At 34.5% G+C, this 11,321-nt stretch overlaps 1 pseudogene across 1 annotated transcript; it reads right to left on the minus strand.

The window, feature by feature from the left end:
• Window positions 1–8,925: 8,925 nt before the first annotated feature.
• On the minus strand, window positions 8,926–11,110 carry LOC309627660 (protein DBF4 homolog A pseudogene; annotated as a pseudogene). Its single transcript has one exon. The product of its transcript is annotated as a protein DBF4 homolog A pseudogene (transcript).
• Between the last annotated feature and the right edge of the window lie 211 nt (window positions 11,111–11,321).

The raw sequence follows: 11,321 nt of genomic DNA on the forward strand, positions 1-11,321 counted from the left end.
AGCACATCATGATTTTAAGAACTAAAAATAGAAAAGAAGAAAAAGTAAAAACCTGACTATAACTTTCACATATTGAAAAATGGCACTGATGGTCATTCCTAGCATGCAATATTAAGGAAGATGAAAATACGTCTTTTAATTAAATGTAATACTATTGTTACTAGAAATGAATTGATTCTTACAAATGGAGCATAGGTTGATAACTCAGCTAAGCACTTCTTATTTGATTAAAATGTTACTTTCTTATTTTCTTTTTACTTTAGTCATTCTTTTTTTTCCCCCTTCCTCCTTCCCTCGCTTCCTACTGCCCTTCATCCCTCCTTTATTCCATCCAAAACTGGTTCTTGACGATGAGCAACTTGTAAAGCAAGACGTTTGGAGTTAAATCAGAATAATTAAAGGGTTTAAGTAAGAGATTGGTAAAATAAGTTTGGCAACTGGGTGAAGGATGGATTGAATGGTGGGTTTAACGTAACTACCAAGTCTAGGGAGACCAATTTGAGGTTGTTTCTGTAAGATAGGTGAGGTGGTGGCCAGAGTAATACAGCAACAACAGACACTGAGAAAATTCAATAACATTGGGAGAAATTTGGGAGGTAAAATTGATAGAAATTAATAACTGTGTTAGGAGTTAAGAGCATGGAGACAGCGATCCCAAAGTTTATACCTTAATGAACAGTGACTTTTGCTGTCATAAGGAGCATAAGTTTTGAAGGTAAAATGATCCATAAATGTACATGGGAACATGACAATAGATGTTTAATAAGATTTAGACAGAAGATAAATATTTTATAGACCATGGAAATAATTGAACACCCTGTGTATGTCTGGAGAAGACAGTATACAGAATACTGAAGACCAAGGGCAAGACAGGATAGGAAGGGTCAGCTGTGCTCTCAGTAAAGATTTTATCACATATTTTGCTTCTCTCTATATATGACAAGTTTATGTTGGCTTGATTCTAGAGTTAAGTTCAAAGTTTAGTGCATATTATTAATCTGTGTCAAGTAAACAAGTGGGATACAAAACCATATTAGGACATTAGTGGGAAAACAGAAGGAATATAGTGCTAGGCACTTAAGTTGAAGTCATATCACTGAACAAGTGACACAGCCACTGCAGCTCTTGTCCTAGAACCGAATAATACTAGTGTATAGAGCTGAAAAAATGTGATCAGATATTATGAGTTGAAAGAGGCCACACAGAGGAATCAATCAAGTCTTCTATCTACTCCCAGAATCCCTACAGAATTCTGACAAATAGCTAGCCAGTTTGTACTTTATTTCTAGAAAACAAGATCTACTATAGAAAAGACTTCCTTCTGATTATAAACTAGAAACCCCATCTGAAAACAAAGTGAATGCAATTTGGTGAAACTTGTTTTTGATAAGCTCATGTTGACTACTGAATCAACCATGGAAGTACTAAAATTACTATGAAACAGGGAAGAGAGAGAATATATTATAAATTCCCAACACTTAAAATGGACTTCTCTTGAGAATGCAAACATGGTTCCAGTATAGTTTTTAAGATACATAATGCAATGCTGAATTTCATATTTACTTTTAGCCTAGTCTATGTAGAATATTGAACACAATTATGTTATATTTAATATAAAATATTGAATATTTGATGTTTATATAACTCCACATAATAATTTAGAAGCCCATAATATGCCTAAATATGTGTTAATATATGCACATTTTAATGTACTTACAAATCAAACTTTCAATAAACTATTTTGACATGTAAAGAAATTTAATATAAAATAATATCATTGGGCAATAGTCAAGGAAATTTGCTTACTAAATTGCTAAGGAAATTCATAATAAAATATGCCTTCCTTAAAAGGAAATTTCCTTGGAAATTAGATCATTAGATTGTATCGTAATGAGTCACCATAAATATATATCTTTTAGTGTAGAGTATTTTAAAAACAAATGCTTTCAACCTGTTTCCTGCTGTTACGTTTCATATACATCTAGGTCTTTGGGGCTGCGAATATACGACTAAAGTATTGAAATCCATAGCTTTGTATGTATTTTAATATCTTGGCCATGAACATGAATGAAAGTTTACAAGTCTTGTATATTAACATTAAAGTCATAAACTGTGTGAAGAACAAAAGTAATTCATTACAAACATGTATTTTAATTTGTTCATAGTTTGCAGTTTAATTAGATATATTGTATAATTTATTGGTCACTATACAGAAAACTATACAAGAAAAAAATGTTTAAAAAATTTTCACTAGTTTTACATTGGCCTTCTTAGCTCACTGGAATCAATATTTCAGCTTCTCTTCACTTCTTATATCTAGATTATACAGACAATAGAATGCACTGGTTGGGGTGAAAAACAAAGAAATATCTGGGTTTAATTAAGGACTCTAGTGCATCATTTAAGTGATATAGTGAATGATTATGAAATTTTGCTCAGTCGATCCTGGAAATGTTCAGATATTTACTAATTTAAACCAAAATAATTTTTCCCATTTTGATAGAGAACCGTACTTAATGGCCACTGTGGTGATGACCGTGGTCATGTCCTTAACTAGATTTAAAAGTTGAATCAGCTATAATATAATAATTAATTTATGGCATATGTAGGTTGATTGAGTAAATAAATTGATTATATTTCTATGTTATGTATACTTCATATTAATTCAGTAGGAATTAGAGTAATATATCTAACAGCAGACCATCCTGCTTTTATCTTTTATATGTGTGGAATCTTGTTAATCCAATGGTTTCTACGTTTTTCAGTTTTAATATATTCAGAGTTTGCAGAATTCTCACTTAACAAATGTCTATTTCCTGGCCTAAGTAAATCTACCTAAATTAACCTTATGAAATATATGTTATTTTCTTACCCCATTTTACATGTGAAGAAACTAAAGATCAGAGAGCTTAAGTATCTTGCCCAATGCCACAGACCTGTAAAATGGAAGAAAAGACTCTAAGAATAGTTCTTTTAAATTCAAATCTAGTACTACTTCCATAATTCTGCTGCCTTGGTAAAGTAATTTTTGTGAAAGTCATATTAAAATTAGAATGCTAAATTATTAATTTATTATAAATGATAATATCAAATGAAAAAAATTAGTAGTTAATAAATTCTTTCTTTCCCTAGTAAAGACCCAGTTTTTCTTTTCTTTTTTTTAAAATAAATTTATTTATTTATTTATTTATTTATGGCTGTGTTGGGTCTTTGTTGCTGCACGCGGGCTTTCTTTAGTTGCAGCGAGCAGGGGCTACTCTTTGTTGCGGTGCGCGGGCTTCTCATTGTGGTTTTGTTATGGAGCACGGGCTCTAGGTGCGTGGGCTTCAGTAGTTGTGACTTGCGGGCTCTAGAGCACAGCCTCAGTAGTTGTGGCGCACGGGCTTAGTTGCTCCGCGGCATGTGGGATCATCGAGGACCAGGGCTCGAACCTGTGGCCCCTGCATTGGCAGGCGGATTCTTAACCACTGCACCACCAGGGATACCCCCAGTTTTTCTTTTAATGACCCTGGAGTATTAAGTTTCAAGAGTTGTTTTCATGAGACTCTTAGTAATTTAAATTTTCATTTTTGCATTATAGAGATGCAAGTCAGGCCCATGTATTGTGTTCTATGGCAAATAAATTGGTATAATGTTTCAGGTGGCTTGAATTTCTCTTCAAACTATATTTTTTAAAGTAATACTTACATATTGGGCCAAAGTCATTCTTCTCCCAGCCTCTGTGAATTCTAAAACACACAGTTTAAAGGTTGAGATTATGCGCTGGAGGTGATGGTTAATTTCATGTTAACTTGACTGGGCTAAGGGATGCCCAGGTAGTTGGTAAAATATTATTTCTGGGTATGTCTGTAAAGGTGTTTCCAGAGGAGATTAGCATTTGAGTTGGTAGCCTGAGTAAACAATAGCACCCTTACCAATGCAGGTTAACATCATCCAATTTTTCTAGGGCCTGAAGAGAACAAAAAGATGGAATAAGGGCAAATTTTCTCTCTGGTTGAACTGGACATCCATCTTGTCCTGACCTTGAACACTGGCACTCCTGATTCTCAGGCCTTCTGACTCAGACTGAATTACAACACTGGCTTTCCTGGTTCTACAGTTTGCAGGTGGTAAATCATGGACGGTCTCAGCCTCCATAATTGCATGAGTCAATTCCTATAATAAATTCCTCTCTGTCTCTCTGTATATACATATCTCCTTTTTGTTCTATTTCTGTGGAGAACCCTGGCTAATATACCAGCTCCCACAATTGTGTTTTGCTGTGATTTAAAACTTTTTCATTGTTCCTAGAATTATTTATTGATGTTTATTAATATTTGACGGGGTTGTTAATCTCTTGTGAATTAGATTTTTTAAAAATACCCCCTTCACCCATTTCTCCCACCTCCTCTTCTATTTTTTTTTTTTTGGATCTAAGACACTTAAAATCTTTCAATTGGATAAAAGATCTATTAGAAGCTTTTTAATAAAAAAGTCCAAAAAGCTTTAAAAAGTATTTTATATCCCCCTTGTGGAAAATACAAACTTTTATCATAATATTTATTAAAGTAAAGCTCAAGAAAATTGAGATTCTCTTCTTTTCTCTAATTGTGAAATATTTTATAAATTTTAATAGTTCACAGTTAAATGTTGCATAGCAAAAATGCTTCAAATGAAATGTTTTTAAATAGTTTTTATTTCAGATGTTTTAAATATTTTGTATAGTTTCATTATTGGAATTAGTGACTTTTTAAATTATGAAATTCATATGGAAATTTTATGGAAATTGCTATTTCATATATATATATATTACCTTGACATAATTCTTTGGATATCCCAAATTTATATTATAAGAAATTATGTAAAATATCTAATTTATCAGAAGTTAAATTCATTACTTTTTCTTTTTTTTTAAAATTAATTTATTTATTTTTGGCTGTTTTGGGTCTTCGTTTCTGTGCAAGGGCTTTCTCTAGTTGCGGCGAGCGGGGGCCACTCTTCATCGCGGTGCGCGGTCCTCTTACTGTCACGGCCTCTCCCGTTGCGGAGCACAGGCTCCAGACGCGCAGGCTCAGTAGTTGTGGCTCACGGGCTTAGTTGTTCCGTGGCATGTGGGATCTTCCCAGCCCAGGACTCGAACGTGTTCCCTGCATTGACAGGCAGATTCTTAACCACTGCGCCACCAGGGAAGCCCTCATTACCTTTTTAAAATTCCATCTTGTACTCACTGAAATTTATTCTAAATCACATCTTTAGGTCAAACACATTCCCTAGAAATCCAGATAAGAAAAAGATTAAGCAAGTAACAGTTAAAAGCCTAATTAGTGTATTTTACCTTCATCATCAAACCTAAGGAGAGAAGTGATCAAAACCTTTTAATGGTCAGAAATGAGTGAGTTTGTAGGCATTATCTTTCATTTAAAATAACTGTTTTCTACATTATTTCTGAAGGTCAGTTTTTGGCCTCATTTGGAAGAGGTTCAAAAATTTTAGATTTAAAAGAAAATTATAGAATGATATTTTAAAAAACTTATTTCACATATACATTTTTCATAATTGAAGTATATGAAAGTGGTAGAAACTAATTCCACAAAATTATTAAAAATAAATCTAAACTTAATTGCAAAATTAGTCATGATTACATTTATATAGTTATTAATTATTTTATTTTTTATGTTAACACATTGTTTTTAACATTTTTAAAGCAGAATAATTTAAATTATATTTTCAAATGGGAAAATAAAAGCATATACTTGAAACCTGTAAAGACTCAAATTAAAATGAAAGAAATTATGAACAAATTCAAACATACTGATTTTTTTTATTGGTTAGAAAGCCCTAGAGCATTTTATTTTATTTAATTATTTTTACATCTTTATTGGAGTATAATTGCTTTACAATGTTGTGTTAGTTTCTGCTGTATACTAAAGTGAATGTATACATATATACCCATATCCCCTCCCTCTTGAGCCTCCCTCCCACCCTCCTTATCCCACCCCTCTAGGTGGTCACAAAGCACCGAGCTGATCTCCCTGTGCCATGCAGCTGCTTCCCACTAGCTAACTATTTTACATTTGGTAGTGTATATATGTCCATGCCACTCTCTCACTTCATCCCAGCTTCCCCTTCCCCCTACTCAGAACCATTTTTTTAAGATTCCATATACATGTGTTAGCATACGGCATTTGTTTTTCTCTTTCTGACTTACTTCACTCTGTATGACAGACTCTAGGTCCATCCACTTCACTACAAATATCTCAATTTCATCTCTTTTTATGGCTGAGTAATATTCCATTGTATATATGTGCCACATCTTCTTTTTCCATTTATCTGTTGATGGACATTTAGGTTGCTTCCATGTCCTGGCTATTGTAAACAGTGCTGCAATGAACATTGTGGTACATGACTCTTTTTGAATTATGGTTTTGTCAGGGTATATGCCCAGTAGTGGGATTGCTGAGTTATATGGTAGTTCTATTTTTAGTTTTTTAAGGAACCTCCATACTGTTTGTCCTCCATAGTGGAGGTATCAATTTACATTCCCAGAAACAGTGATATTTGAAAGACTAGATGATTTAAAATCAAAGAATCTTTTATGATATTAATCACTAACAGTTATTGATTATTGGTAAAAGGCACTTTCATTTATGTAAATTAATTCATATAATTATCATAGTATTAATACTTCCCACATTTATAAGAGAGAAAATTAAGGCAATTAAGGCAAAATATAGTTATGGTCCAAGATAACTGTCATAGCCAGGATTTAAACATATGCTCTTTGTGCTGGTGTAAAAGTTTAAATCACTATGTTATGAGGTGGCTACCTCATATTTAACTTGATTGCATAGAAAAGAGAAACACTATACCAGTTACAAAGAGTGAATTGATTCATAAGATCTACTTGCAATTTGTGACTGGCTAAACAAGTCTATTTCACTGGAGAGACAGATTTGAACAACTGCATGAAGTCATTACTCTTGCATTGATACATGTATATAAACACATACATATATACATTTTGTCCATTTGTTTCTATCAGGTTTCTGTTTATATGTGTGTACACAGTTGGTCCTCGCTATCCGTGGGTTCCTCGTCCTGGTATTCAACCAACCATGGACCAGAAATATTCAGGAAAAAAATTCCAGAAAGTTCCCCAAAGTGAAATTAATTCGCCATGCACCAGCAACTGTTTACATAGAATTTACATTGTATTTGCAACTATTTTTTATAACATTTACATTGTATTAGGTATTATAAGTAACCAAGAGATGTTTTAAAGTATATGGGAGAATATGTGTAGATTATATGCAAATACTATGCCATTTTATATAAGGGACTTAAGCATCTGTGGATTTTGGTATCTCTGGAAGGTCCTGGAACCAATCCCCCATGGATACTGAGGGACGACTGTATATATATTTTATACGTGTGTATATATGTATATTTTAAATTAATTAATTATTGTTATTATTTTTTGGGTTTGGGGAACTTCTAGAGATATTGTTTGTCAACTAAAATGAGAAAAATTCTTGGCCAGAAATAAAACAATTAAATTAAATGCACCATCTAACAAGCATTTAAGCTCAATTCCAGAATCTCTTTCTGAGTTGAAAGACCACTGTGCTCCAGACCAGGAAGTTAAAAGAAAAACAAACAAAAAAGATGTGCTTTAAGAAATTTACAGCCTAATTGAAGAGAAGAAATGAACACTTGGGAGTATAAATGATTTTAGTAGCTGACAACTTGGATAGAAACACTATTATTTCCTTGATCTTAGAGTTTAAATCTGGAATTTTTCTAATCCTAATCAATCTTAACTTTGACTGCATTTTGCAATGCAGGAAATGGTTTTTAAAAACCCATGTATCCTGGCACTGCTCAGATATACTGATTCAGAATTTCTGGGACCTAGTTATTTGCATGTTTCAAAAATTTCTGCATAGTGGAGAAACTTTTAGAAATTTCTATTGTGAATAAATTCCTCCACTTTGTTTTTTGTAAAGTATTTTATTTTACCCGCATTTCTGATTAATTTATTTGGGCATAAAATTCCGATTGACACCTATTTTCTTTTAATTCTTTAAAGATATTGTTTAACTGTATTATGACTTCCTTCTGCTGTTTTGATTCCCTTGTAGAAAACCTACTTCATGTCACCAATTGCTTTTATTAAAAAAACTTTTATTGAAATATATTAAATATTCTTTGAATATTTAAGTATATTATTAATTTATTGAAGTATGTTAAATATACAGAAAGATATTACAAGTTTACAGCTTAATGAATTCCACAAATTGACAGTACAACCAATTCCCACCCATGAGTCAACAGCGCATTACCAACACCCCAGAGCCCCTGCTCAGGTTCCTTCAAAATTGTTAACGTTTTTCCTCTAACTGGTACATATTATTCATTATTCTACTAAGTTTCATTATTTTTTCTTGCTTTTAGATTTACCTAAATGGGATTATACAGTATGTACTATTTTATATTTGATATCTTTTGCTCAATGTTGTGTTTATGACATTTATACATATTGATTCATGTGTATAGTTTGTTCAGTCTCACTGCTATACAGTATTGCATTGTGTGACTATATTAAAATATCTCTCCTTTATGCTTTTGATGACATTTGAATTCAGAAGAGCAGTTATGAATATTCTAGCACGTGTTTTGGTTTTGTTTATTTGGTGAACATACGTACATAATTCTGTTAGGATTATACCTAGGAGCTGAATTTACTGGGCTACAGGTTAGGCATATTCTGCCTGAGTAGATACCTTAAAAACATTTCCTAAAAGAGTTGTACAAATTTACAATCTCACCAACAGTTTATATGGGTTCTAATTGCTTTGTATGTCAGCAACATTTGGTATATTTCACTTTTCATTTTAGCCATTTTGGTATGGTGAGTTGTAGCAGATATGGTTTTTTTTTTTGCTTCTGAAAGGTATTTTTTTAAATCTAAAAACCAGAAAATGTAGAAGTTGAAGGGGAAGAGTAAAACACTGATAACAGATTTGAATTTTCCTCTTCCCAAATATCTAAAACATCACATACACCACTGTTTTCGGTGTAGCTTGTGAAACCCAAAAATTCTGACTTTTCTTCACTGGTTTGAAATAAGTCCAGTAGAGATTGTACTGATGAGCTACAAATTCTGTTTTCTTCTTGTGTAGTAAGAAATTCAGTTCTTTTCTTATCTAACTCCACACTTGGTTCCAGATTTTCTTTTTTATTTCTTCCTAATAGTATTTTCACTTTCCGATGGATTTTACCAGAAGGTAAACTATCCATATTCTTGATGTCACATGGGTTGGGTTCCTCAGGAGGGCTTTGGGATGGAGCCTTTGCCTGAATTGTTAGGTGCTCCTGTGAACTGTTTATTGCTAACAGATCAGAATCATGATGAAATACTGAATGAAGGTCCTTTTCCTTCATATCCTTTGCTGGAAAAAGCACAGTATCTGACTTTTGTTTTGGCTGAGATGCACTATTATCCGTACTGAAATGAGAAACTTGGACAGATGCCTGTTGCCTACGTGGACAGTGATCCACCCTTACTTCTAAGTCATTTTCATTTATAATTAATTTATGTTCAGGAACATCAAGAATGCATTCCTGTTTATTTTTATGTGGAGATAGAGATATAAAATTTAGAGATATAAAATTTTCTTTTATGTCATTTTCAGCTGGATTTAACATGGAACATTTATTAGATGTTTTATCATCATGTCCTCTTAATTCACTTGAAGGGTGTGGGATGTGTTCTGAAGTAGACATAAACTTTTGTTCAGGTTCCTGGGTTGCTTTATACAGGAAACCGTGCTCCATCACCTGTACATTTTCCCTGGAGTTTTTCTGAGAAGTATGTTGTAATTCCATCTTTTCTTTAGGTTCATACTTTTTCAAGACATTTGCAGTAAGAGGAGAAAGGGATCCAACACTGTATTTTATTCTTTTATTTTTAGGCATGTCCCTTTCATAGTCCACAAAGTCAGAAACTAACTTAGATACAGTGTCATCAACAACTTGATAGTGATTACTCTGTGCAAAGTTTCTGTGTTGCTCACTTAGAAGATGAGTATCAAGATCTTCGTATTTCTGCAAGCAACATTCAAAATATCCCTTTTTTTTCTTCTCTTTTAACTGGAGTTGAACTGGGATTCCACCACATTTATCACCATCTGTTTGGATCCTTAGTTTAACCTGAGTTTGCTTTTGGGTGGTAGATGGCTTATCTACATCAAATGGGCTGGAGGGCTTCTGAACAGAATAGTTTATAAAAGGCATACTGGTCAGCTGAAGATAAAATGGCCTATAAAGCTGGCTTATATCTTCTACCTTTACAAAAGCCTTTTTGAGTCTACCTGTTCTTGCTTTCTGTGTGCCAATACTTACTCTTTCCCCCCCATCTCTTACAGAAGTACTTGATGTCTTGAGTAAATACAATTCTCTTTTCTTTTGTTCAGTGTAGTATCTAATGTCATCAATATGAAGAATTTTTACTCCCCATGATAAGGCGTTTGATAATATACTGTTTGAAGGAATAAAATCATGGTCCTTGATAGCTTTTTCAACTAATAATTTTCCTCTGTTCAAACACACTGTATCTGGAGCCTTAAATGAACTTCCAACATGGCTGGGATGAGGTGATGTGGTTTCTGCAGTATATGCAGATTCTGGACTTGGTACAGGAGAAATTCGTCCCAAGGTTTGTGCAAATTTAGCTTCCTTTTTATTTGAAGTAAGATAACTGATATCTTTGCTGAGAAATTCTTCAACGCGCCCGCCCAGATCCTTAATGTCCTTTTGCAGTTTTTCAGATATGGTGACAGAAGGTAAGTCAATGTAAAATACTTTACCCCAGAGTGGCTTATATTTGGATTTTTCTGGTTTGTTATCAGTTTTCAGAGATTTCAAAGACGGTCGTTTTTTTTCATTTTTGACTTGGATTCCACCCTGGAAATGTCCTCTGCTGTGGATCCTCATGGCTCTGGAGTTCATGGCAGCCGCCCGGCACCTACATGCTGGGTCCGGAGAGGGTGTCGCGCCGGGCGGCCGCGGAAACATGGCTCCTCGAGGCCCGTTGACCGGCCGGTAGCCTCTCCCCTTCAGCGGGCCACCACACCCACGCAGTAGAGATGCCGCGTTTGCCCGCCGGGTTTCGGGGGGCGGAATTCCGCCCCAGGGCGCCAAGGAGGAAGTGGCAAAGCACAAACGAGTGGGCTGCGGCCGTTGAAGATTTGAAAACGCGTCACACGGCCGCGGCGCCGATACGCGCGCCCCGCCCCGTCTCACGCCGCGCGCCCCGCCCCCTCTCACGCCGCGCGCCCCGC

This window comes from Balaenoptera borealis (genome assembly GCF_965194805.1).
Source record: "Balaenoptera borealis genome assembly, chromosome: 4".
Classification (NCBI taxonomy): domain Eukaryota; kingdom Metazoa; phylum Chordata; class Mammalia; order Artiodactyla; family Balaenopteridae; genus Balaenoptera; species Balaenoptera borealis.